The sequence below is a fragment of the Emys orbicularis genome, chromosome 4, assembly GCF_028017835.1.
Source record: "Emys orbicularis isolate rEmyOrb1 chromosome 4, rEmyOrb1.hap1, whole genome shotgun sequence".
Classification (NCBI taxonomy): Eukaryota; Metazoa; Chordata; order Testudines; family Emydidae; genus Emys; species Emys orbicularis.
Window position 1 is genome coordinate 137,474,094 of NC_088686.1, and position 12,520 is coordinate 137,486,613.

The window sequence follows — 12,520 nt, forward strand, 5'->3', positions numbered from 1 at the left end:
ACTGTCCGGTGGAATTGTACTATTACAGGGAACTCCGTCTTCTGAACTAACCTGTATTCAGCATATTCTGGATTGCACAGGGACCTGATCCCATACCGGTCATACATGGAGGATTTGCATGATGACAGCATCTAGACACCCTGGCCAGGATCAGAGCTCACAGTCCAAATAGACAAGGCGGACAAGAGGCAGAGAGAGTGGAAGTGACGTGTCCAAGGTCCCCCAGCAGGTCAGCGACCGAGCCCGGAATAGCACCAGGGCTTGAGTCCCACTCCCGGGCCCTAGCCAGGAGCAGAGCTAGGTTTTGCAGCTAGGGGTGGTGATGGGTGGTGGGCTGGAGAATGAGCTCACCCTACACTCACCCAGCAGCAGCAGCTCCTGTCCTGCAGGACTGGGCCTGGCTCCCCGCTCCGGGCATTTTGACCTGGTGCACGGGGCTGCAGTGCCATTCAGGTGTGGCCCATCACGATGACGGGGCAGCTGGCTCAAATTTGAGTGGATGCCGTTGCAACCTGGTCACAGGGTTGCAGCACCATACAAGCCTATTGCCATCTCACAACACCTGGAGTGGGGAGCTGGGCCCAGCCTCGCGAGATGGGAGCTGCCACGGCTGGGTGAGTACTGGGTGGACTCGCTCTCCAACCCTGCCTTGGCCACAGGAACACACTGCCCGTGGTACCCACACACCACACCCTACTGCCACCCTTACTCATGCTGGGCCAGGTCCTCAACTGGTGGAAACTGGTGTAACTCCACTGAAGTCAATGGAGCAAGACCGATTTACACCAGCTGAGGATCTGGCCTGTTGGACAGTAACTTAGGGTTCAGTCCTGCCCATCCTGAAATCAATGGCAAAACCCCCGTTCATTTTAATGGGGTGGGATTGGGCCCGTCCTCTGTGAATTGCCCCAATGAAATAAATAGGATTAGTTGTGTAGGAAAGTCCTGTTCCACGTGATCATGAGCAAGAACCTAATCCTTAATAGCTGTCCAGGCTCATCTCCTGCCACCAATGTTCATGTAGCAGGTGTTTTCCAAGAGCTTCAGTGCATGTCGTGGGCCAGATCCTCAGCTAGGAAAAGCCAACAGAGCTCATGAGACATCATCTCTTCCAACTGTGCTAGCAACTCCGTGAAGAGGATCCTCAGCTAGGAGCTGGCAGCCAGACTCTGAGCTGATGTCATGGGAATAAATCTGTGCTCTGATCCAGTGACCTGTCCTTAAACGCTTTAGGACCTTGGATGAGCTTGTTCTACTGATCCAGGGCTCCCAGAACTTGACAACTAGCAGGGCTCTGCCAGGTGTCCTGTCACAGAACATGACCCAGAATAGTTAACACCCTTGTTAAGTCTGTCTTGCTACATGGTGCTGAAACATGGAGACTTATTAAGATCTTACCAGCTAAACTCTGAGTTTTTATAAACAGCTGCCTCAGACAAATCCTCAATCTCAGGTTAGCAGAAAAAAAAAAATCACAAATGAAGAAGGAGGAGGACAAAGCAGAAACTGATGGGCCTGGAAATTGAATGAAAACAGAGGTGGCTAGAACACACATGGAGGAATGACCCACACCACATAACAAGACAGGTTCTGGGCTGGAATTCCTGGGCAAGAGGCAACAAGGTAGACCAAGAACAACTAGGAAACACAACAGGAACAGAACTGAAAGTCGCCCCGACGGCATGGGAAGAAGCTAAGACCGCGGCAAGAGATCATCAAGCTGGAAGGCGGGTGAAGGTCCTGTGCTCCACATGGAATAAAGAGGCACAAGTAAGTCAAGAACTAAGTAAGGATAAGAAAGTCAAGAATGAGAAGAGAATGAGGCCCAATGGAATTACTCCTGATTTACAATGGGGTGAGAGAGAGAGAGAAACAAAGCCTTTTGTTTCCTTACAGATCTGTGCATGTCAACTCCATGGAGCTTTATCAGTAACAATAACCACTTTTTCCTCTCCTCCTTTCTGTTTATTCTGCCTTCTCTCCTTTTCTTCCACTGAAAAAGTGTGTGTGGGGGGGGAGGGGGCTACCTCCTGCGTCTGCAGTTTTCTCCCGGGTCCATTTGCCCAGACGCCCACTCCTGATCCGCTGACAGATCACTCTAGAGCACATTTCTGCATCCCCTTCGGGCTTTGCATTCTCCGCACTGCTCTTCCCGGTGACCTTTCCCTTTAGTCTCCCCTGTCCCACTCGCTTTCTCCTCTTCCCAGCCTTGGGGCCTTTCCACAGGGCTTATGCCAGAAGGGATCATTCGATCGTCTAGTCCAGTGATTCTCAAACGTTTGCATTGGTGACCCCTTTCACACAGCAAGCCTCTGAATGCAACCCCCCCTTATACATTAAAAACACACATTTTTATATTAAACACTTGCAAATGCTGGTTTGAGGGTGGAGGCTGACAACTCGCGACCCCCACGCAATAACCTCACGACCCCCAGTTTGAGAATCCCGGATCTAGTCTGACCTCTTGTACGGCACAGGTCATTTCCCCCCAGTGAGCCCTGTATTGAGCCCAGTACTTGTGTTTGGCTAAAGCATCTCTTCCAGAAAGACATCCAAGCTCGGTCTGAAGCTATCAGGAGATGGAGATTCCACCCAAGGAGCTTGTTCCAATGGTTAATCACCCCCACCGTTAAAAATGTGTGTGTCATTTCCAGATGGATTTTGTCTGGTTCAGTATCCAGCCGCTGGTTCTTTCTCCCTGTGCTATCCAGCTCCCCTGCCAGTATAACTGGGTCAGGCAGCAACCCCTCTGGGCGGGCACATTAAAAAATCAGGACCTCCATCCCCTGGGTCACATAACAAACCTCCATGTCAGTTCCTGTGCGCGGCTCTTGCTCTTCCTGTAGAATGAGCAGGTCCCTTTAAAAAGGGGCCATGAAGTAAGGTCATTGGCTCATGGAATATCCATCACTAGAGCAATCAGGGATTTGTAGCAGCCTCCATGCTAGTGAGTCCACAGAAAGATTTAATCAGAGCAATCAGCAATGCATTAGACCCGACTTACAATTCATTACCCAACAACTGGGGGGAAATCAGACAGGAGCCTGGGCTCAGAGCCTGCTGTATTTCTCATAAGCCTGGACAACGGCTGGCAAAATGAACAGCCCAAGTTTATTCTGGGGCTACTAAAATCCAAAAATAAGATGGTGAATAACCCCTGAGGGAAGTCTAGCAAACAGGCCACTAGATTGGGCAGCAAAAAATCTGGCTTCTAACCCGAGCTCTGTCACTGACTCACTGTGTGACATCGGGCAAGTTACTTGGGGGCAGATTTTAAAGGTATTTCGGTGCCTACCTTTAAAAAAAGTCAGACCTGTCCTCACTCTGTGCCTCAGTTTCTCCACTCAAATTTTGTCTGGCTTATCTATAAACTATAAACTCTCCAGAGCAGGGCCTGTCTCTTATTATGTGTGTGTACAGTGTCTAGCACTGTACACACACAGTGTCTTGCTCTCAGTTGGGGCCTTTGGGTTCAACTGTCACACTATTCAGAATAAGCCTGGGACATGCAGCTAGCTCTGTGTGTGAACACGGGATGACACATATATGCCTGTGAGCTTGGAAGGCGATGCAGAAGAAACAGCTTTGCTGCCCTGCTGGCGGGAATGAGGGACTGGTTAGCTCCCGGTAGACAGTAAATAGACGCCCACCAGGACATTGGGTGACCTCAGCAGAGAGTCTCAGGGCTGAACGGGTCTGGGCTACCTCTGCCCTGGTTTTGCCAGGGCTGTAGCATCTGGGCACCTCTCACTCATTAATGAATTTATCCTCACAGCAGCCCAGGAGGTTGGGAAATATTCCCCCCTCTTTTACAGGTGAGGAAAGTGAGGCACCGAGAAATCCAGCCCAAGATTTTCCAGAGTGACCTTGGGGGGAATCTCAGCCTGAGACATCGAACGGCGCCTGGTTTTCTGAGGGCAGACACTTAGCACTGTCTGAAAACCAGGCCCCTTTGACATGTCTCAAGTTAGGCACCCAAAATCACCAGGTGCTTGGGAAAATCGTGGCCGAGGGGACTTCCTTGAGGTCACACAAGCCAGGCTTGGAGCCTAGATGTCCTGAGTCCCAGCTCAGTGCCTTAACTGCAAGCCCATCCATCTTACAACACTGCTCAGCGACTGAGAGGAAAGGATTGTTGGCCTGACTCTGATTGCTATGGGGCAGCGAGGTGTCCACCCCTCACAAACACCATCACACCACCCGGGATCCTTACCAAAGAGACCAAAGACTGAGCAGCCCAGGACTGCTGACCCTTCCCCTCACCCTCTGGAGGATGGTTCCCTCCAGGCAGGGCTGAGGCACATGGGCAGGATGGGAGGAAGCTTGTACTGCTGGGGCTCCATGTTCTGTGGATAAACAGGGGGATTTGATTCTCCAGAGCTGTTAACCTGGCACCTTTCACAAGCGCTAAATGATCCATCACATCAGTCTTGCAAAACTTCGCCATCACCTGTTCCTTTCCATGATCCTTTCGATACACCTGGTGCTGTCTCGTTTCTATGGCATCCCCCGCTCTTTAGGAATTCAAGGCAGGAATCACTAGGATTTTTCCCTCCCCTCCTCTTTCCTGCTGCTTCATTCATAAGCCATTTGGAGATAGAAATTCTGGGAAACTCCTTCTACCATCCCTTCAATCAGAGCCATGCCCTGGAGCCCTGGTAGTTGCTGCCTGCATTTGACAGCCAGGAAAGCTAGCCGTTTCTCGGATTGGTTTCTGCCATCTGGCCATGCTGCCAGGGCGAGGGAAAAGAATCGGAAGAGCTCTGAGGTCTGCTGGGGTAACTCACCCAAATATAAGTGAATGTTCTTATCAGCTGCAAGCACCAGAAAGTAATGCCATTAAACAAAGAGGGACAACTTCATTCTTGGGGCAACTCCACTGACTTTAGCTGAGTTACACCAGGGACACCAGAGTTTTCAAGTGATCACTTCCCAGGGCTGGGCAACTTCAGAGAACCTGGGTGCCTAAGGTAGGCTGCTCAGTTCCACATCTGGGTGCCACGCTGGGGTGCCAATTGGTGAAGCTGGGTGCCCTAACTTATACCCCAACTTGGGCACCAATCTGGGCTCTGCTAAGCTTCTTTGTGCTGCTCTGTTGCTGCAAAGCAACCTTAAACCCAACTTTGAGGACTTCCTGGCATATTCCCTGGTGCGAGAGAATCCTCCATAAGGGCAGGGCCACCACCGAAGCTCCTGAGTCATCCCCCAATTCTGGCCCATGGCTCAGAGGACACAGCTGACAGAAAGGGACTGTCTCTAGGCCTAGTGGATAGAGCACTGAACTGGTACTCAACAGACCTGTGTTCCATTCTTGGCTCTGCCACTGGCCTGTTGGGTGACCTTGCGCAAGTCACTTCTCCGCTCTGTGCCTCAGTTTCCCCAGCTGTCAAATGGAGATAATGAGACTGATCTTCTTTGTCAAGTGCTAGATAAGAGTATTATCATTACTTATTATGCCCTGGTGATCCCTAGGCATCCAAATAGCCCCTTCGGAGTATAAGAGACACAAGGTGGGTGAGATAATATCTTTTATTGGAGCAACTTCTGTTGGTGCAAGAGACACATTTTCGAGTTACACAGTGAGCTGAAGAAGAGCTCTGTGTAGCTCAAAAACTTGTCTCTTTCACCAATAGAAGTTGGTCCAGTAAGAGAGATTACCTCACCCACCTTGTCTCACTAATGTCCTGGGACCAGCCCAGCTACAAGAACACTGCAAACAAGCTTCAGGCTATAGGCAGCTGATATAAGTTAGAGCAGCCTTCGGGCTGTTCTGAAATGCGCGGGGCAGGGAGAGAGGAGTGCTTGATCTGGCAGTTGGCAGCCCCAGGATCAAATGAGAGAAAAGATAACATAAAACCCCTCCCCTCCTGTGCAGCTGCAGAAAGGCAGAACTCCAAGCCCTGGGGCTGCCACCCTCAAACATGGATGTATGGTGGGGTCCACCATTGTATTGTTCTATGCACAAAGCTCCCCACACTGCTGCTTGCTGCAACTCACATCCCCTCCTTACCTTGCCTCGTCTTTCTAGCTCAGATACAGTCACATAAAGAGATAGACCGGACCCTCCTTGGACCAGACCATTGGTTCAGCAAATCCATTATCCTGCCTTTTCAGAGAATCATAGAAATGTAGGGCTGGAAGGGGCCTCAAAAAGTCATCAGGTCCAGCCCCCTGCACTGAGGCAGAACCAAGTAAACCTAGACCAGCCCTGACAGGTGTTCATGCAACCTCTTCTTAAAGGACTCCAGTGATGGGGATTCCACAACCCTTCTCAAGAGCCTATTCCTGACCTTAACTATCCCTACAGTTAGAACGTTTTCCCTAATATCTAACCTAAATCTCCCTTGCTGCACTTTAAGCCCATTACTTCTTGTTCTACTTTCAGTGGACACGGAGATCAATTGATCACTGTCCTCTTTCTAACAGCCTTTAACACATTTCAAAACTGTTAACAGGCCCTCAGTCTTTGTAAGATTAATCAGCCCAGTTTTTTTAACCTTTCCTCCCAGGTCAGGTTTTCTAAATCTTTTCTCATTTTTGCTGCTCTCTCTTCAATTTGCCCACCTCTTTCCTAAAGTGTGGTGGCCAAAATGTTGTTGTAGAAACCCATCAGGTGTGGTGTCCTGCCTGCATAACGCCTTCAAAGGGAAAACACTATGTCCCATAACTGCAGAAAGCTGGGTTTGTGGTTCAGGCAGTAGGTTCCATTTCTGGCTCAATCATAGACAAAATCATTGTAGGGCCAGATCCAAAGCCTGCTGAGATCAGTGGAAAGATTCCCAAGAATTTCACTGGGCTTTAGAAACAGGCTCTTATCTATTCTTTCAAAGCTGTAGATAGAGAAAATGTTTCTACCTGACCCTGTGTCGATCATACCCTGAAGCCTAAGGGTTCATGGCACTCGGCTTAGCATAGGATGCTCCTTTTGCAGGCAATTTTTCTGCAGTAGTAACTGCCATGGAGTTGTGAGATATTGGCATGAATGGCGCGTTATTATACAATTAAACTATTGTCTCAATCTTGACAGAATATTTAAATGCCTTTACGGTATCATTTTAGGAGACTCCTGATCCAGCAGAGCCCAGAGATCTGACACTGTAGCCTAGCAACGGATGCAGAGTGCAGCTTAAAATAGCTTTTCTAATAGAAGCAGGAACTGAGCTGGTGAACTGTGAGCTTTCTTAAGGGGGCAGAATAATGAGGTGAAAGGAAGCAAAACAGTCAGAAAATTGCTCCTTGCCAAGCACCTGTTTCCCCCCCCCCCCCCCGTGCTGCTCTTTAACCCTTTCAGCAAGTCGTTGGCATCTGTTCAGGAGTTCAGACCTGCAGTCCTCGGCTTCTAAGTCATCATGGGCCAAATGGGGAGATCTTTGCTCAGTCCTTATTCAGGGGAAATCAGTGCCATTTCCAGTGGACATTTGTCTAAATAAAAGAGACATTTGCCTGAAAACTACATAACAACTTCCTATTAAAATATAGGACGTGGTTCTCCTCTCACTCACCCTGATGCAAATGAGGAGTGACTCCATTGGGCCTGCTTCCCCCCTCACTCATGCCAGTGTAAATCAGGAGTAACGCCACTGAAGTCAATCTAGTTACACTGGCGTAAGCAAGAGGAGAATCAGGCCTGTGAAGTAGAAAGGACTGACCAGGAAGTACTAAAGGAATGGATGGTAGTGCTGTCCTTGGTGCTGAAATGTGCCCATGGGCTCCAGGGTTAGCTGCAGAACAGTGAGGGAGATTGAAAAGTGAGATCCTTTCCTACAGGGCTAACCAAATTTTGCCTGGCTGAGTGGCCTGTTGGGAGAACCTTGAGGGCAGCACCTAACCCCACACAGATTTCAGCCATCCTCCTCTTTAATATGAAACTCCTCAGCTCTTTTCTTCCAGTCTCGCCATATTAGACTAGAAGCACCTCTGGGTGGCACTGCTTTCTGTTTCTAAAAATGGGTGTCATAAATCAGGGGCCTGGATCGGATTTCACCCACACCAGTGTACATCAGAAAGAGCTGTATTAAAGTCAACATGGCTCCGTGGGCCAAATTCTCCGCTCAGTTATACTAGTGCAACCCCACTAACATCAAGGGAGCGTAGCAGAGAAGAGAATTTGAGCAAACACCAAGGTGAGCTCAGAATCAGGCCTGAAGTGCACCCCATCCATTCCCAGCACCCTCAGCATCCCAAAGGGCCAGATCCAAGGCCTATTGATGCCAGCCGGATCCTTTCCATTGACTCCAGGCTCAAAGGCCAGGCCTCCCCTAATTTGAAAATGCATTTCAATTCCAGCATTTCCACCACTGTTGATTGAAAAGGGATTTAATCAAAAATTCATCTTCTAAAACAAACAAACAAACAAACAGATAAAGACAAGTCTGATCAGCTGACAAACATGATCCTTTCTATTTTGATTTGCTATAGAAAGCCCATGTTACTGACAGATGGGGACTTTGTTTACTCAGGCCGTGTGGCATTAATTTTCTTAAAATGTGCACGTTCTCTGTCTTTAGAAGAAAGATGAGGGCATTTCTAGCTCTCGGGTTGCAGTAACCGCACTTGGAATGCTCAGTGGTTGCCGCATATTTGCAGTAACATTTCACATGTAACGGCTGTGCTGGTTTTTCGGTCATCTGCCTGTGGAAAGAGGCCTATTTGCAGACAGGGCTGTAGAATTCCCCATGGCAAGGCTGAGAGAATTTGTCAGCTAAACGTGGTTCCGGTGCCATGGCCGGAATCCCTAAAGGATTCATCAGAGAGCATATTCTCATTGTGTATCCATGTCACGTGATTAAAGATTGCTGTGCCAGATCCATCCCTAGTGTAACCTCACTGAAGTCAATGGAATTGTGCCTGGGATGAATTTGCACCTGTGTCATATAGGCCCACCTTTGGTGCTTCCTAGCTTTGTCCCTTGGGTCTGCTCTATCCGCTTAAGTCTGCTAAGTTACTTGTTGCTTAGTATTGTTAGACACCTGTACTGTTTGATATTATGTGCACCCAGTTATATGTACTGTCTGCCTTTGTGCTGATAGTTTTACTCCAATAAATTGTACATGATGCTGGAGCTGAAAAATGCATTTTTACCATCCAGAAATATAGATAATGGAACAATGTGTAACTCCTATTGTATTCCCCCCTCTAGCATCCTCCCTGCCGCAGGGGTGCTTTTCAAAGACAGAGAGGGCATCCCGGAGTCCAACTCCCATTGGAAGACAATAGGAATTGGGCACCTACCTCCCATTTGTGCCTTTGAAAATCTCCCTCCAGAACTGTAAATAAAACATAGCTATGCAAATAATGTAGCCCACAATATATGTATATTCAAACAGGAACACAGGGATCATCACGCCAGAACAGACCAGGGGCCTGTATCTTATCTCTAGCAGTGACCAATATCAAATGCTTCGGAGGAAGATGGAAGAAAGCCGGCAGAAGCAGTGATGGGATCCTCTGTCCCCAGAAAAAGTGTCTTCCTAACTCTCATATATCCAAGGTCTGATTTAAGCCTCCAAGCAAAGAAATTCAGAACATAAAAGTGAAGATAGGGTCAGCAGTGACTTTGGGAACATGGCACCTTCTTACTCAAGAGATCTGCTCCCTGCTGGGATTCAGTCTATTACAATGGTTCTCAATCAGGAAACCCTTTTCTGTACCATGCCCCCTCCTGGAGACTCTCTCATCTACCTGGGATCTAGCCAGGACCCCCTCCCATTTAGTGATATGGGAAGGGCAGGGTGGTGGTTACTTACTGGCAACTGTTCATGACCTGCAAGTTGAGAACATCCACTCCAGAGTCAAATCTGCTGACTTTAAGTGACAAATATTAGTCTCTATTCATTACTTTTCACTCCTGCCAACCCTGCAGAGCCAATACAGCTCTACACGAGTGAGTGGCAGCCTACTCGGGCTCATGCATCGTTAACACCATTGTTAACTGTTCGCTGATTGCAGCATCTGTATTGCTAGCGAATGACATAGGAGCTGGAAAGAAATTCAGCTTGACGGTCAGAGTCCAGCTGGGACTCTGAAGGCCTAGCAGTTACAAAAGCAACCTTATTTCTAATAATAACTTTCAATGGGAGTCAGGCGACTAAATACCTTTGAGGATCTGGACCATAGAGCTTAGGCGGTGCGTAGGCATTGTGCTGGCCCTCCGAGCAGGGGTGAATGTCACCCTCTGTGAGTAAGTTTGGTACAGAGTTAAGTAACATGAGCCATTTTCATAGTTGCTGCCCAGAACGAACCTGTCTTTTACGAAACTGAAATCCCACCTTCAACCAGGAAATTGCAGTTTAGGGGCCTGATCCAAAACCCATTGAAAAACTCCCATTGACTTCACGGGGCTTGGATCAGGCCCTAAAGGCACAGGATGCAGGGTTAGCTGGTGTCTGAGGACTCCTGGGGCACCTAGGTGCTGACGGCGAGCAGGAGCGGCTTACGCTGAGGCTGCCTACGCTGTCCTAGCCCTATGGACAGCCAGAGGGGCCCAGTAGCTATGGGTATGTCTACCCTGCAACTAAATACCCACGGCTAGCCAGAGTCAGCTGATTCGGGATTACAGGCCTTGGGCTAAGGGGCTGTTTCTTTGAGGGGTAGATATCTGAGCTCTCGGACCCGCCCCCATCACGGAGCTTCAGATCCCAGGCTCCCGCTTGAGCAGCTACACTGCAATTAAACGGCCCCTTAGCCCGGGCCAGCCGTGGGTGTTTAACTGCAGTGGAGACATATCCCATGAGACTCACTCTTGTGCCTTCCATCAGCCTGAAATGTGAATGTTTACAAGGGAACGTGCTCCGCAAAATAGCTGCCCAAGGACTGGAGGCTTCTGGGCAAGGCTCCGCACGCTTGCAGCAGCACTAAGGGCGCTGAACTCTTCTCACAATACTGACACCGTGTGTTCCAGTTGAACAAGCCCCATTAAGCCAGGCTTCCTGCTCCGTTATGAATTGTTTAGTAGAGGAGGGAGTTGCTGTGCTGTGCGTTGCCTCCCTGGGTTTCTCAAGGCAGTAGCCAGAGATCTATATAATGTTGGCTCAGCGTTCTGTCAACAGCAGCATGTTGGGATGGGCCACTGCCTGATGGGATGGTGCGGCCCACCTGACCTGGGAGGCGGCACGGATTATAGCAGCCCCTCCGGCCTGCGCATGGGCGAGTTATTGGAAACCCATTAAAACCTTGGGCCTGGAAAACTCCTCTGACACTGCTGTGGAGTAGATCACTTTTCTCTAAACCCTTCCCAGACCCCTCTGATTCAGCATGCTGCTAATAATACTGAGCAGATCGCAAAGTATTTTACAAGTATTTTACAAAGGAAAGTAGCACTGGCCCCATTCTACATGTGGGGAAACTGAGGCAGGGAGGAAGGACGGGACTTACCCAAGGTCACACAGTGACTTTGTGGCAGAGCTGGGAATAACATCGAGGTTGCCTGACTTGCCACTTGCCACTTGACCCACCCTCCCGCCCAAGGCCACCTCCTCTTTTCATCCTACCTTGCCCCGGTGGAAGCCTCATTCCTCCCAGGTTCCAGAAGCCTCGGAGATGACCAGGGAGAGGAAATCTGTCCCTGGGGGGTATCCTGCCTCTGCCAAGCAAAGTGTCCAGTGAACGAGGCCTAGAAATCCAGCATGCCCGGCACCCCTGTGAGCTTGGCAAGCCAGAGTCATTATCCCCACTTCGCAGATGGAAGAAACGGAGGCCCAGAGATCCGCTGGATGTTCCAGAGGGGAGCCGGCATCAAAGCAGAGCTTCACTTGCAGGAGTTTGATAGGAATTGTACAAGGAGTTGAGGAATTAGACTCATGAGAGTCGCAGGTGTGTGTGGCCCCTCTTAGGGAAGCAACCCTGGAGCTCTTTACTCAGGCAAAATTCTCATTGACTATAATGGGGGGTTGCCTGAATAAAAGACTGATTATAAACTTCTGGGCGCCGTCGCCTTCTCCTAAAGGAAAACCAGCTGGAGGAAGCAAAGGGGGAGGAAATCACCGTGAGACATCCCCCCGCCCCCAGTTGTTTTTGTCATGGGTTCCCCCTCTGCAGAGCAGGCTGCAAGACCTTCTCATGATCCTCAGGGATCTGCACAGATTCTGGGGATCAGTGGAAAGCCAGTGGCATGGAAGGCTCCACACTTCCGTTTCATGCCCCACTCCACTCTGCTTCCTAGTGGCACGGCTCCCTTGCGTGTGCCCATAACTCAGATCAGTCACAGACCTTATTCGGAAGGGAGGCAAGACATTTTTCAAGATCAGAAAGAACTGAGTGACGTGGTTTTTTGCCAGGCAGATTTCATTTGGGACCCACTGTGCTTTGACGCTGCCTCTTTAAGCCTGTGACTGCTGCTGTGACACATGCCAGCGTGCGAACGTGTTCCCAGCCACCTCACTTGGAGGGTGATAGGCACTGCTGAAAAATGTCAGCCCCAAGCTAGGCGGAAGGGAAACAGATCAAAGCAGCAAAAGGCATTTTTTATAAGGACATTACGGCCTGATCCTGGGGTGCTTTGCCATTGAGTTGCATGGCTGCA